A 15,610-nucleotide genomic window follows, 5' to 3' on the forward strand; every position below is an offset into this window, starting at 1 on the left:
CGGGTAAAATGACCATTTGTGTGCTTTCAGCATTATTCTGTTGGCCGGTGACAGGAAGAAAATGAAAAGTTAAATGCAATTTAGGGAAATACTGCCTAGACTGTCTGTTAAGGCCAGGACCTGAATATTGAGTCTATTAGAAGCAATTATAAAAGGGAGAGCATTTCTTAATGTTTCTCATTTGACAGGAAGGTTTTTAAATATGGAGCACTGGTTAATAAAAAGTCCCTGAAGCCTATTGTAATATATCACCTAATTCCTAACAGTTCAAAGCCACCGAAATAGGTAAAAAGGGAATGTAAAATTAATATATAGTTATTATTGAAATTGCCTTATAAATTAGTTAAGTCCCCCTGGAGGTACAAAGTGGGTATCATTATTCTAAGACAGTCTCAGGGGCCTTGGCATGCCCTGTGTGTTTGTGGAGTGGGAATGCCCCCTGAGCAGGGAAGGGAGAGCTCCAGCTCTGCCGTTTAAGGATAAAACACCTGCTCACACTGCAAGGAGCAAAAACTAGGGACCAGATGACAGAAATTTCATAAGGAAACCTCTTATCTAGTTATTGAAGTTTCTGGGGAGGGTGGCACCCTGAGCTTGTTCTGTACCCGAGGTGAGGGAGGCTGGAAGAGATACTTGGATTCACAGGGCTTGGCATTGGTGAGGGGCCACATGCAAGTGTTTGTGTAGCTTCTGGGGGCCTGCAACCACTGGTTGTCCCAGAACTGATAGGGCAGGTGCAATTCCCTGAAGATATTCCGCCCCCCAGGCCCCCGGAACATGCAGCTGCAGGCACGGAGGTTGGGCCTGCCACCATGCACCCAGCCACAGCTGCAGGCACATACAGCTGAGGGAGCTGAGGTGCTGCTGGAAGACACTCAGCGTGTGACTTGGGCGATGTCAGGCCACTGTTTCCAGGCTGCATGTGCAGGGAGCCCCGACTTCCCCCTCTGCCATACCAGAGAGCATTTCATCCGGGGATTTAGAAGTTGTGACTGGAACTCCATTCAGATCTAAGCTCTTTGCTGAACCTGTTTTCTGTCCAGGGGCACTTGGTGAGTGTCATGTGTTCTACATTCTAGGTGATCCGCCCCGTATCTGTCGAATCCATTCACAGTAGCAGGCTCACTCCCCAGAACAGCACAGCCCTCCCTGACAGACAAACTTCCTTCTGCTCCCTGGGGAGATAGATACCTGGGGTTTTCCCAGCAGCAGACCAGAGGCAGATTTGCTTCTCAGTTCGGCCCTTCAGAGCTACACATTGGGCCCATCCTGTCTCTGGTTCCCTCCACTCCAACGGGAGCTCAGGCAGGCCTTGTTTCCCTAGCGGGTGGGTGGTCCATGGAGGGCAGCATGCGTGATGTGCGTAGCCAGAGGAAGAAGGCAAGGCTGTCCCCCCCGCCACCCTCCAGTCTCTGACATCCCCACTCACACAGCAGGAGGGATACCTCCTTGTGCAGACGGAGGTATAACCCCATGCCGAGAAGAAAGAGAAGTGGGCTTTGACAGCAGGGCTGACCCAACATTCTTGTGGCTTGGATTCTCCACCCCATACGAGAAAGACCTGCCTACAGAGTTTGTTTCTGAGTTGTGGTCCCTCAAGCCAGGCTGAAAGCTTCTCAAGGTGCTCGGTGTGGGTGGCAGGCAGTGTGCACTGGTGACCCCTTGTGGCAGCTTCGTGGAGTCGTCCTGGATGGCGGCTGTATGTCCACCTGGGACATAGGGAAAGAGCCCTGGTGGGGCTGGTAGGACAGGGCGTCCGTCCAGGCAAGACGGTCTTAAACAGGTAGCTTTCACTTACTCCAAAAAAAATTTTTTTTAATGAAAATAACTTTATACTGATGATGAGATAACGTAATGCCAGTAGGAAATTCAGTCAGTCCAAAGCATTCTAAACAAGACATGAAAAGTAGCCTGTGGTGTAGAGGGTTACGCACCCCTGTTGCTTTAGCAAACAAGCTCTCTGGATCTCTGCATGGGAGAGATCTATCACAGGCTTTGATCTGCTGGAACCACGCGAGGCAGAGCCTGTTCCTCCTCCTGTGTGGAGTGCTAATCTCTTCCTGGCAGTGAACTTGAGCACCCTGCATCTGTGGGGCTCCCCGTAATCCACTTAGCCATCCTCCACGGGGACAGTCAGGTGGTTCCCGCTCCACTGTGACAGGCTTGTCTATTCACCTCTCGGGTGTTTAGCTGATAATCTCTTTGGGCATAAATTCCAACAAATGGAACTGCTGGGGGAAATTTCAATGCAGAAAACCAAACTACCCTCTAGAAGTTGTTCGCCTGCACGGCCGTGGATGGTGTGAATGTCTGGTGAGCGGGTACTACATGTTTCCTGGGGATTTTCTCATTTAAGCTCAGGAGATGGGGAGCGGCATCCTCTCCCCTGTATCGGGCACAGAGTCAGGAGGGCTTTAAGGAACTGGCCCAAGATCCCACAGCAGACAGATGGGTCTTGGGGAAGCCAGGTGGCCTCTCCTCAGAAGCCGCCTTCTCAGCCACTGAGCTGGATAAGCACTGCACACACACACACACACACACACACACACACACACACACACACACACGTACACCCCCACAAGTGCCTGCGTGCTCCCTTTTGGTTTCAAAGGTAATTGTATTGTTTTTATTATTCATCTTTATCAATCTGATAAAGGAAAAATAATATCCCACCTTTATTTACACTTCTTTGATTACTGGTGAGGTTCAACTTCTGTCGTAGGTATTTGTTGGACACTTGTCTTTGTGGCTTGTCTGTTCTTGGTAACATTTGCTGTGGGGACATTTCTGGTTGACTTACTGATCTTTAAGAGCACTTTATAGTAGGGGTCTTCTTCTTATTCGTCTAGTTCTCAAATATTTTCCCCAATTTGATTCATAGAAATTTTTAATATAAATAGTCAAATTGCTCCTTTCCTATATATTTTGTGTCTTTTGCATAATTGCATAGGCCTCTCCTATGACTACCTCAGTACAGTTCAACTGTTTGCATATGTTTTCTTCTATCTTTACGATTTTATGAATTTCTTTTTAAAAATATTTTCTGTACAATTATGAAATATTTCAAAAATTGGTTTGTATTATATAACATATCCATGTATCCACATGGTTTCATTTTTTTGTATTTCACTCTATCTAAAATACATTTAAGAGTAATGAGGAAGCAAGGATTGTGGCTTGTTAAAGACTGGCTTCCCGGGACCCAGCCTGTGCCCCCTTAAAATGACTAGTTAACCCAGTCTTTGTAATAATGGTTTTGCCCCACTGACTTAAAATTCCACCTTTACCGTGTTATAAATACCAGTATGTTCATCAGCATAGGACAGTTTTTGCTGCAGTAACAGCAAAAACCCACATCTCAGTGGCTTAGTACAGAAAAAGTTTATTTCTTGCTCAAGTTGCAGTTTGAGGAAAGCCAGTTACTCTCCTTCCTCCATGTGTCAGGCCTGCTTCAATTTCCTGACTCTGTCCCCTTTGACAGGGGAGAGAGAACGCACAGACAACTCATATTAACTCTTAAAAGCCTTGCCCAGAAGTGGCACACATCACTTTTGCTCATACCCCCATTGGTGGGAGTCAGTCACATGGTCCCAGTTACCCGCAGGGAGGCTGAGAAACGTGCCCAGAAAGAGGAAGTGGAATGGTGAGCACACAGCCAGGGTCCACCCAGGGCTCCTGTTGGGTAGATGGGTTTAAGGCTGTGTGTGTGTATGTGTATGTGCATGTACACACGTGTGTGTGCATGTTCTGTTTTGATTATTAGGCATGTTCAGGCCAACCATCCCTACCATCTGTTACATTGTTTACTGAGGACCTACTGTGTGCTCATCACTGTGCCCAGTCGGGTATAAGGTGACGTGGGTCTGCCTCTAAGAGTTCCCTTTGAGACTGGTAAGGGAAAGGTCGGGCTCTGGGGCACAGCTGCATGCAACACTAAAAACCATGGGGTTGTGGGTGGGTGGAGTGGGGAGGCCTCACCTGTGAAGGGCTTTGGATGGTGAGAGGAAGGAGCGTTTACTGAGAGCCCCTCCAGCTACCGTCTCCTGGGTAGGCAGGTGGGCCAAGGTCATCAGGGCAGGCAGGTAGACGGGGTGAGCAGTGAGTAGGGAGGGGGTGCGGTAATCCTGGACCTGATGGGGTACTGGCAGTGTGTGGGCATGGGATGGAGTGGTAAAGTACGGAAGGGAGCACGCAGGGCATGCTGTGTGGTATGTGGATGCCCAGACGCCCTACAGTGGCTCGGCCAGGCAGATGGGAGAGCACAGCTTCACAGTATGGCCCCCCTTCCTCATCCTCCAAGTTCCCATCGCGTTTTGTGAGCTTCCTGAATTTTGGTGGGTGATTTGGTTGTGTGTGTGGGTCGCCCCAGTAAGATGCCTGGCAGGATGTGCACGGAGGGGAGTGGAGAAGGCAAGGGACTTGTCTGCCTCGTGGCTGAACAGAAGAAGGGGAAACCCAGACCCCCGTCACACGGCGGGTGCCACCACTTTGGAGCACAGCGCTTACAGGCCAGGAGCCAGGACTGCTCTTCTGGACCAGGCGGGGCCCCATGTTAGATCTCCATCTGCCAGGATGAGGGCAGGGAGCTCCTGCAAGTACCTCGGCTGCCGTACAGCTCTCTGAAATGGAGTTACACACACGGAGGAATTCCTGCTCATTGTCTGCTGGCTTTAGTTAGCAGTGTGAGAACCGTAAAGAAAGAATATTAACTTTGCATCAATAGGCAAAGAGTAATTAAAATATAATTAAAAGCATGAATTCTTCTAATTATTGGCCTTATAGAATGTGTATTTAAAAACAAGACATCTGTTAAGGCTCTCTTTTAAAGCTATCCAGAAACCAAGAAAGGATAGCATTTTAATTAAAAAATGGATTATTTCAAAAACAGCTTAATCACCCTGTCATCATAGGACTTAGACCTTGTTAATTAGCGATTGATAAATAGGTTCAAGTTACCAGAACTTTAAATTCATGGGGGTTGGAGAAGATATTGTTAGGAACCTACCCTGTGTCTCTGGGATATTGGTCCGGGCAGGGTTCTGAGCACATGAGTTAGTTCTTCAGTTGCCTTTCCTGTCCTCTGTAGATCCAGTGTGTGTGGACCTCCCTCAGCAAACGGGGAGCACCTGAGGCTCACCCCCCACCCCGTCTTCTACCTCTGTGGTGGGAGAGGGTGAGAGGCCCTGGAAGGTGGCCGAGACCCCACTAAGTTGCCACGGGACACAGACTTGGCCCCCAGCGTGTTGGCGGCACCACTGGCCAGGCCAAGACCCCTGCCCTATTGCTCCCCCCACCCCGCAAGTGCTTTGGAGCATTCCCACCAGCTGCACCTACTCTTCTCAGCGGATCCTCCTAAAGGGGTAGCGTGAGTGTAACCTCCATTTATCATAAGTGGATAAAGACTTTCAAAGTGATGAATAGCATTCTTGTTGGTCCTTCAGCCAAGTGTGACTAAAATAATGTTTGGAGTTGTGAGTGGGGATGGGACAGCTCATTAGAAGAGGGTTCTTTGGTAACTCACACTGAACAGCCGAAGTGCTGCCGTAAAACCCAGTCGCACGCAGGGGGGAAAGGGCTTGGCCCTGCCGGACAGTGTGTGGGCCTCCCCTCCACTGCTGGTTTGGCTTCGACCTGGGCCTTCGACCTGGGCTCTTGGGAGAATCTTTTCAAAGAGGAGACGTCGTGTCCTAGGTACCCAGAATAGCGCTCACCTGGCAAGGTATCCATGGTTCTCGCTTCCTGCAGGTGGCCAGGAATCCTGGGCTGCAGTGACACAGCTCCCCTGCGTCCCTCCTGCTGCACGTTGATTCTCCCCCTCCTCCCACCCCAACCCCGTGACCCGTTCCCTGTATTCCGTGTACTATGCGTAAAATACCTAAGCACTGGGCCTGCAGTGTGTGCCACTGGGCCTGCAGAGGGGGGCCACACAAGGCTGCCCAGAGCTGCAGGGCGCTGCAGAAGGCAAGCCAGTGCTTCCAACCGCCACTTTTGAAGTGCATTGATATAAAATGATGCTTTCCAGAGAAAAGTTCTATCTGAAACAAATCTGTAAAGCAGTTTAAGATTGTAAGGCTGAGAGAAAAGAATTTGATGTTTGAAAATAAAGTAGCATTGGACTCTAGAAACAAAACACCCTAGAGGGACTCAAAAAGCAAAGCCCTTTCTTTCTCTAGAAGGGATAACTGAGGCCCCCCATCCTGACTTCGCTGGGTGGAATGGGGTCCTTGTCTCCTGCAGGATTGATATTTAGGAAACACAGGTTTTGTTTCTTCCACTGGACACAGGGTAGAGTTCTTGGCGGGTGGTACCTCCAAGGATGACCTGGGTGGGGTGGGGGACCACTGGGCACCCATGATGTTCTACAGCTGTGGTCCCACATGGCCATCCCAGTGACAGCCATGCCCTGACCAGGCTGTCTAATGACCTGACCTTATGATGAGCTATTGCATAAAGGAAGGTGGATACATTGCCCAGTGAGGCTCCAGCCGGGATTCTGGGCCAAGGGGGAGCTCTTACTCACCGGCTCCTGGGAGTGGAGCAGACTGTCATGGTCAGAGCTTGGCATCTGCATGTTCAAGGCCCTCAGCAGCCAGGTTTGCTGGAGGTGGCTTTGTTCCCTGAGAGGCCCATTTGGCCTTTTGTCCACTGGATCCACACGGGCCTGGTGTCCGAGGCTGCTGAGCCAGGGACAGGAACAGGTTGGGGTGCAGGAAAGAACCGGGGTTCTATTGGCGCTCACCCCACCAGCTGTTGTCCAAAGACTGGACATTGTCATGTGCAGGGACTGGAGAGCTTCTGGACCACAGTGTTCTCACCCAGAACTAGAAACAGGCTTTTCCTCAGAGAGGCCGCAGAGCAGACTCTCCCAGCACCCATCATTCACATGACACCCTCGCAATCTCTGCCAAATCCTTGTCACACCTGCGTGTAATTGGCTTGATAGTTTCTTTACTTCATTTATTTATTTTTTTCTTTACTTTTTTTAAAACTAAAAGAAAGCTTTCTGTTTCCATCATGAGTGAAACCCAGTACGATTTGCCATAAATGGAAGGTAACACTTAAAAATAAATATCTAAGGCATAAAACATAGTTATTGGTGTACCCGTCTCATGGGCTCTTACCATGCTTTGGGAAATACTAGCTCAAAGAAAGTCCCATCCTGTCTAGTCGTTCCCCCCACTCTGACCCCCAGCCCCACACCCAGAAGGCTTCCCTCCCCTGTGCCTTCCTGGGGACGGGAAGAGGGGGGAGGGGTGCACTGGTGTCCCTTAGAGGGAAAGTAGCCTCTGGATCCTGTGAAACAAGGATTATCTCCCTCTGCCCCTTCCTGGTCATGCAGCCTGAATGATTCCTACGGTGGCCTGGTGCGTTTTTAAAGGGCAGCAGGGTTCAGTTTGGGGCCCAGAAAGGTGTTACTGCTGATGTCAGCAAGGACCGGTGAGATTGAGTCAGGTATGAACCGTCATTGATCCCAGAATAGGGCAGAGAACAGTTGGCAAATTGTGTCTGTGTTTACACAGCTCTTCCAGGGTCTTCCAAAGCTGGGCCCTCTCACTTGCTCAGGGGTATCAGCTCCAAATGGATCTGGATTCACAGATGTAGAATTTCCCACTTGAGCCATATGCTGTGGGCTCCAGGATTTGTCCTCCTGTGTTGTCACTGTCCCAGGCACCGGTCATGTCCTGCCCGTGTCTGGAGCTCCTGCCCCAGGTGCTTTGTCCTTCTTTTGGGGAATCAGCAAAGAAGGTACTAGAAAGGGTCAGAACGGGGCCAGCTACTTGGTACATAGATGATGGTCAGAAACACTGGTATCTTTCATATGTAAATCCTTTAAGAATCAATAAGAAAAAGGTGAACATCCAGTTTTCCAAGAAAGAAACAGGCTGTTCAGAAAGGAAGAAATATGAGGAAACAAACAGAAAGCATGTTCAAACTTGCCAGTTAATCCATGAAACAAGGAAACCCTGTTTTGTTTTGCCTACCAGATTTGCAGTCTTGTGGGCAAACAGGCCCAGTGGTGCACTGGTCAGGACCCCGAAAATCCTTATGGGCTTTTGGGGTTCATGTGGCAGGACATGCCCTGAGACTCAAAAATGTGCATATGCCCAGGAATTCTTCTTCTGGCAGTGAAGACAGTGAAAAGGCATGTGGCCATGGGTGTCCATCGTAACAAGGAGCTGGAAGCAACCTGGATATGTAATGACATGAAATTGTTTCAGTAAATTATAGCCCGTGTGCTGCCCATGTACCCATTTACTTATTGAGTCACTCAGCAGAATTGTACTGAAAACCTTCTGTGCATCAGGCACTATTCCAGCCTGGGGGGCCTACAGAGAACAAAATAGACAAAACCTCAGCCTAATGGGAAGTGAGAGAAGGATGGGTGGATGGATGGATGGATGGATGGATGGATGGATATGTCGGATGGTGATGAGGGCTGAAGGGGGAAGGCCTTTATTCAGGGGCTCAGAACAGGCATCCCCGAGAGGGAGACAATGGAGGAGAGACCTGAGGCGGAGAGAGCAAGCTATGGACCTCCGGGACAGACACTCCAGGCAGAAAGAACAGGACTCATATAATGGCCCTGAGGTGGGAATTTGCCTGGTGGTCCCAGGAGCAGCAAGGAGACCGACTGAGAAGACGAGAGCAGATGGGAAGTGAGAGGAAGGCAGGCTGCTCACAGGACGCCAGGCTTGGGTTTGCCGAGAGGAGTCCCTTACCTCTGTGCAGCACACTCTGTAGGGGACAAGAGCTGAAGTGGGGGGGGAGGGGGCAGCTAGACCACTGTCACCATGGACCAGGCAATGGCCGCCTGCCCCAGGGATGAGTAGTGTTAGTGGGAAGAAGTCGTCTGATTCTGGACATAGTGACAGCGTTAAAAAGAAAAATAGTATAGACTTATATCTACTGTTTCTAGGAATTTTAGCAAGGACCTTCCCTGGGACATCCCCACCCTTGTCCAGGACTGGGTGGGGCTATTTGTCCTTGCAGATACGTTTAGGCTCAGTTAGGCTCCCTGCACAGGTAAGAAGTGGAAAACGTTATAAGCCAGTGACTAAATTGATACAACTACCTAGAAAGTCTATTTGGCTTTATCTGCTAAGCTGAACCTACACAGAAACCCCAGGACACAGCATTTCCACTTCTGGCTGTATGCCCGATGGAGACACATGCACACGTGCCCCCAAAGACCGTCACGGACGTCCACAACAGCACTATTCGTGATCGCTACAGCGGCGTCCTTATGATGTCAGGGGTCCTTTCTGTATGTGTGTCAGACTTCAGTCAAAGGGTGACTTTTTTAAAAGAAGTTTACAGTTTATAAATATGTGCTTGTGCATAAAAAAATGCTTGGAAAGATGGTCAACAGAATATTGATAGAGATTATCTCTGGGGGATAGGATTATGGACGATTTTAATTTAATTTTAATTTTATTCTTTTTCTTTTTTATTTTTTTATTGGGGAATATTGGGGGACAATGTGTTTTTCCAGGACCCGTCAGCTCCAAGTCAAGTTGTTCTTTTCGATATAGTTGTAGAGGGCGCCGCTCACTGGCCCATGTGGGAATCGAACCGGTGACCTTGGTGTTATGGGCACTGCGCTCTAACCAACTGAACCAACCAGCCGCCCCTATTTTATTTTCTTTGTGTAGAGAATTTCTAAGATGTCTTCCATTACTGTGTGTGTGTGTGTGTGTGTGTGTGTGTGTGTGTGTGTGTGCATACAGACATACACACATACACTTATATATTATTTCAGTTTATTAGCAGTCTGATACAACCAGGGCTTCGACAACTAAAATGTACTGTTGTATCAAGTAACTGATACCAAGGACCTCAGAAACTCCACCTATTCAAGCGTGTCAAGAATAAAGGGGAATATTTGTTAATTGAATGTCTTGTTATGTCCTCAGTTTTGCGTAATACGCGATAGGCAATTTAGAATTCCCAGTTACCCAATTAAAATGCTAATTATCTCATACCTTGATAAGCTGCTTCTGGGGAGTGAGTGGCTTCTCTCTGGTGCTCCTCGTTTTCCTGCCATGAGCACTGCCGTCTTTTCCACTATCCTTGCCTCTGGTTGGTGGATTTTCCCCTTCCGGGGCCTCAGCATCCCAAGGGCCTCTCCTGGAACACCAGCTCCCCGTTCCCACCAGGCCACCGTCCTGGGATTGGGCAGGGCCGTTCCTCCTCGCAGCCCCATTTGGGGCTCATTTGGGGCCCCTTGCACAGGTGTGAGGCCAGGGCCCTGGGAGGCGTAGCAGAGCGTCAGCGCCCCCAGTGTTTACAGAGCGTGGAGCCTTGTCCTGCTGACAGGTGCTACTCCAATCCCCTTCCCTACAGACCTGGGGTCAGGCCCTCCAGCATCGGGGTCAGAAACCCTGCGTGGACTCTAAGCTCTCACATGGATCGATGGCTTCCCTGACCACAGCACATCACCGCTCTGAGCCTCAGTTTCCTCCTCTGTGAAGTAGGACAGTCACGCTCCCCCAGAAGGGTTGTTGTAAATGCAGCATGCTGCAGGTGGCTGTGTTTTTTCTTACTGGAGGGGCAGTGCCACCTGCCCCAAGTCTCAGACCAAATAGGCAGCAGGGCCTGGGTTGGCTCAGCTCTGCATGAGCCCCAAGCCCTGCTCACCCTTCTCCTCTGCAGCACAGTCCCTTAGATAAAGGGTGCTGGTAGAGGGCACCTTGGCAGCAGCTGAGAAGTCGGGAGAGTGACCTGGACAGGGAGTGGGGCTCATGGAGTCTGTTTTTATCCAGCTGGCTGTGTGAAAGTGGTTCATGCAGGCCCAGGATGCCTGGCACCACATACCCCCCCCCCCAAAACCCCTGCGGGAGGTCCTGGATGGGAAGGCGATGTTGGCCCTGGTCCAGGACTGGAGTGGGGGCAGCAGAGGAGCTGTGAGGAGACTCAGAGAACAGGAGGCAGGAAGAAAGCTGCCGATGGTGGTGGAGACGGGCACTGCAGCCATTGCCAATGATGCGTGTTCCCGGTGGTGCCACGTTAGTGCAGGCTGTGCTGTGAAGCTGTGCTGTGAGCACCAGTCTATTAATAATGCATTTCAGCATTTAGTCCAAGGCTCTAAATCAGTCCCTTCTTGGCGACAGACCATGTGATTGCTACTTGCTCATTTAAAATATGTTCATTGTCTCAGTGGTGGCTCCCTAGCTTTCTCTGTGTCTTTCGTCACCCAGCGGCCTGGGGAAGGATTGGGACAGGGCAGCCTTTCCCTCCCCCACCCCCCGCCTGTTCACCACCCCTCAGACGGCCCACAGAGAACCCTGTTAAAGGAGCTGGGACTCTCTAGGATTTGAGCAGAGCCCTCAGGATGTGAGTGAGGCAAAAGCAGCTGGGAAAGGACCATGTGCTGAGATGCCCTGTGTGAAAGGAAAGGCCTGTGTGTGTGCGTGTGTGTGCGCACACGCGCACGTGCATACACTTCTCCTGGAGACGCGCATGCATCGGGCTGTACGTGAGACTGGAGGATACCCATCGAGAACCTGGCTGCACGGGAATGTGTGAGCGCGGGTATCCAAGCCATGGAGCTGCACATTAATAGCACCTGTGAGAGGTGCTATTATCCCATTTTACAGATGAGGAAACAGGCATAGATCTGCCATATAGCTTGTGAGTAAGTGGCAGAGCCAGGATTTGGCTTTGGCATAGATGTTGTTGAGTGGTGTCCCAAGAGGCTAGGTGCAGGGCCCGGGGCAGGGACTGCAGGACAGGGACAGTGGGGAACCCACAGGCATGAGTGAGTGAAGGCAGTCATGAGGCCCCTGCCCCTGCCAGGACAGCTTGGGAGGCACCTGCCCAAAATTGCAGTGACAGCAGGGGTGGGCTGCCACCCAGGCCCAGGAAAGCCCTGCATTTAGCTTGGAATGCCTCAGCCCCCACACTGTGGCCCCTACCCACCTTTATATCCCTATGTCCTAACTGTCTGCTCTCTTAGACCTTCTGCTCAACTGAGTGACCTCCACCGCCCTGCCCATCTTCCCTTCCATGCTCCTGTTCCTGGCCCAGCCTCCTGGGAACCCAGCGTGCATTGAGGCCCAGCCTGGGGGAGGGGGCGGTGTGGCCAGTGCTGCCCACAGCCCCTGCTGACCTCCCTGGCTGGCCCTGTCTGCCGGCGCTCACGCTTGCTCTGATAGCTTGGTGACACTTGCTGCCAGGGCAGCCCTTCTGCCATTATCGTGGGCAGCTAATGCATTTTTATAGGGCTGCGTGTACCTCTTCATGAAATGATAAACCTCAGAGGCCAGGAGCTGGGCTGTGTGCCCAGGAAGGCTCCATGGGCTGGATTTGCGGCCCCCCAGGGAGGCCTAGCAGTGCTTTCCCTGGAGATACCGTTACTGCAGATCTGGGCCTCGGAATCTTCTGTCTCTGCCCCATTAGTCATCTCCAGGCTCTGACAAATGGGCCTGCCCCTCTGTTGCAGCAGTAACTACATTCACCTCATTATTCACAGCACAGACACTCCCAGGTTACTTAAAGGTTCTCATTTATGCCTGGATACAAAGCATTTTCTGCTCATGTCTTGCTTGTGAGAGATTTATAGGCAAGGATATTAGAGGAATGGCTGTGTGGAGGGAAGCTTCAGGGACCACAAAACAGCAAGGTATTTGTGAACCTGGTGGCAGGGGGGATAGGGCCAGACCCCTGCCTTTTCCTTCTGCTGTTGGGGAACCTGGTGAGGGCCACTTGCCTAGTCGGGGTGCTCCCCACCCATCCTCTGTCCAGGTGAGCAGGAGGGAGCAGGGGCAGGTAGACCCAGCACGACACGTGTGCTGCACATGAGAGTCACGATTGACGGAGGGGCTTGTTGGAAGACACTGCCCGTCTTCCTGTCTGCAATCCTCTGATGGGTAGACTGGTCATGTCTGCAAGTTTTGTTTTGGTTCTTCATTAAATCTGCCTATTCTGTGACTTCCTCATTGTGAGTTTATCTTCAGTGTGTGTGTGGGGTATATATGCATGTGTGTGTACATGTGCACATATGTATGTATACGTGTGTATACGCATGTGTGTTGTGTGCATATGTTTGTGTGCTCATGTGTCTGTGGGTCTGTGCATGTACTCATCTATATGTGCATTGCGAGCATGTGTGTATATGTATATATATGCATCTGTGTGTGTGTGTGTGTGTGTGTGCGTGTGTGTGTGTGCACGTGTGCAGTTCCTGGCTGCCCTGGGTTGAGGGTACAGCTGCCCAGTTTGGCTTTGTGTCTGCTCCTGCCAGATTCTCCAGGTGTCACCAGTGAGGGACCAAGTTTTCTGTTAATTGCCTGGCTTGGGGGTTTCTAAACCATGCAGATGGTTCACACTTGAACCTGAACCCCATGAAGGGCAGGCCCATCCTGTGAAATATGAGGGAATGTTTTTTCCCAGAGCCCAGGCAAGCTTCCTGATTGCTTGCTTTGATGCTCATGAATTTTCTCCCAAATCTACCCTGTTGCTTTGGGTGCATCCTTGCCTGGGCCCCAGCTCTTTGTTGGGGTGGGCCTCTCAGTTCTAGTCCCCTGCCTCTTGCATGCCCGAGGCCTTGTCGCTGTCCCCACGTGGCAGTGGAAGCCAGGGCCTTCAGGCTCCCAAGACTGCCAGCTCCCTCTTCCTTTCTAGCCTCACTTTTCTTCCCATCCTAAGACCTCTGCTTATTGTACTTCATGTAACACCTCTGAGTGTTGGAGGCAGGAAGGTTTGCGGCTACATGCTCTGCCATCTTGTGCTTGTGGCTGAATTTGGCCGTAGTCTTATTTGTGTCAGTCAGGAGTTAGGCTCCTCCGATGGACCCTGACCTGGCTCAGTGTGTCATTTTTGTTCTAAAGGTTTACAGGCATCCTTAGTAAGTGTCCTCTGGTTGCTGCCTGGGTCTGTGAGTCATCCAGTGGGAACCGGGTGGCTCTGCTGCTGCAGTCTGTCCTTGTGACCTGTGCTTGCTGAGCGCCGACCGAGCTGTGTGGAAGCCTCCTGGGAGGCCTGTCGCTCCAGTCTGGAGCATCCGCTCCGCACCCCGCTCCCTTGAAGATCACAAATGTGTCAGCCTCCCATCTTTCCACAGCCCCCACCCCGCCACTGCACTTGCCCTGAAACTTGGGCGCCTTTGTGTGTCCACATCCCAAGGACAAGGCCCCAAAGAGAGGGTCAGCTGAGGCCTGTGAGCAGAAAACGTGGGCCTGTTGCATCCACCTGTTAATGCCACCAAAGCACCGGTTTGTCCTCACGTCATGTCAGAAAACTTAAAAACAAAATTAGGTGCTGAAGTCCAAGTTGAAGGACTTCAGACCCTTTTATGCTAAGTTTCCAGCATGCCACGTTTCTCCTCTTCGTTTCAGCTCTTCCTGTGCGTGTCTGGAATTGTCCTCGTGACTGGCAAAACTGACCTGGTGTCAGCTGCTCCCATTTGCAGGTGAAGACTAGGTCTGCTGGGCCTCAGTTTGGTGCTTCTATAAGCTGTTCCTTTTACTCGCAATTACTTTTTTCCTAAACAGAAGCGAAGAAGACTGTAGAAACTGAGTAGATTATACAGTAAGCGAAACGCCTGCAGCTGAGACCGGCTGCAGGAGGGAACCAACCTCACCCCATTTCCTCGGGCTGCTTGTCTGTGGGCCTCACATACAGACATCCCCTGCCCCATCCCATCAAGCACGGCCATGCAGCCCTCCGAGGCCTGCTTCTGTCTAGGCAGAGCAGCCTCTCAAAGCTAAGGAAGCATCACAGCTCCATGGTGTATCCATGCAACATGGGCTCGTTTTGCAGAATCCTGGTGTGTAGGCAGGGAGCAGAAGCCGTGTGGAGCCTGTGGCGCTCACAGGCTGCCTGTTGGGGCTCGGCATAGGAAGGCTTGCTACATGGACGGGCTTTGGCCACACGCCCGGCCGTAAGTTGGTCTTGCCATCCGCGCGGTCTCTGGGTCTGAGGTGGAAGTTGATGGCAACTGCCTGAGTGCTCCCACTGTGATGGGGAGCATGAGGCTCTCCTCACCTCCCCAGCAGTGCCTGAAATCCTTTCTGTTGAGGAAAATATTTCACTCGCAGATACCCAATTAGCATGTGAGGTTTGTAAGGCAAGTCTGAAAGTCGACTGAATACAGCGGAATCATTCCTGCATAACAACTACTTAATACCAGTCATAGCAATTATACGTAATTTGTGTTTACAGTGCCTGGAACATTAGACTCCTCCATACAGACGTTCTTTAAAACAGGCCTAGAGCGTGCAGAGCAGAATCACCACTTTATGTGCTCGTGGGCAGCCTTGCTGTTCTCAAGATGGGGCCAGTGGCACAGCCCTGTGAGGACGGGAAAGGCTGGGCCCTTAGAGCTCAGAGTCCCACACAGAGACAACACTCACCCCCAGGTCCTGGGGCATCTGGTGGGAGGAGGGCTGGGTTCCTAGCCTCTCCAGAGTTGTTGGCATTGTGGCCTCCCGAGGGCTCAGCAGTGCTGATGTGCTGTGGATGTGGCTGGTGGGGGCTTGTCTGGGGGGGCCAACCGGTTTGCTGCTTGTCCCAAGTAGGGAGAAACAGGGCCTGCCCCCCTGACCCTGACCCTCTCCACCTCACTGGAGACCGCCCTGTCCTGCTCCGTCTGCACAAGGGTATACCCTTC

At 51.2% G+C, this 15,610-nt stretch overlaps 1 protein-coding gene across 1 annotated transcript in view; it reads left to right on the top strand.

Annotated features, from left to right (window-relative positions):
- The window catches only part of PEPD (peptidase D), a 111,152-nt gene that overhangs the window by 70,772 nt on the left and 24,770 nt on the right, over positions 1 to 15,610 (top strand). The window lies entirely within an intron of this gene.

Source organism: Rhinolophus sinicus, chromosome 8, assembly GCF_057876585.1.
Source record: "Rhinolophus sinicus isolate RSI-liver-muscle chromosome 8, RSI-T2T, whole genome shotgun sequence".
NCBI lineage: Eukaryota > Metazoa > Chordata > Mammalia > Chiroptera > Rhinolophidae > Rhinolophus > Rhinolophus sinicus.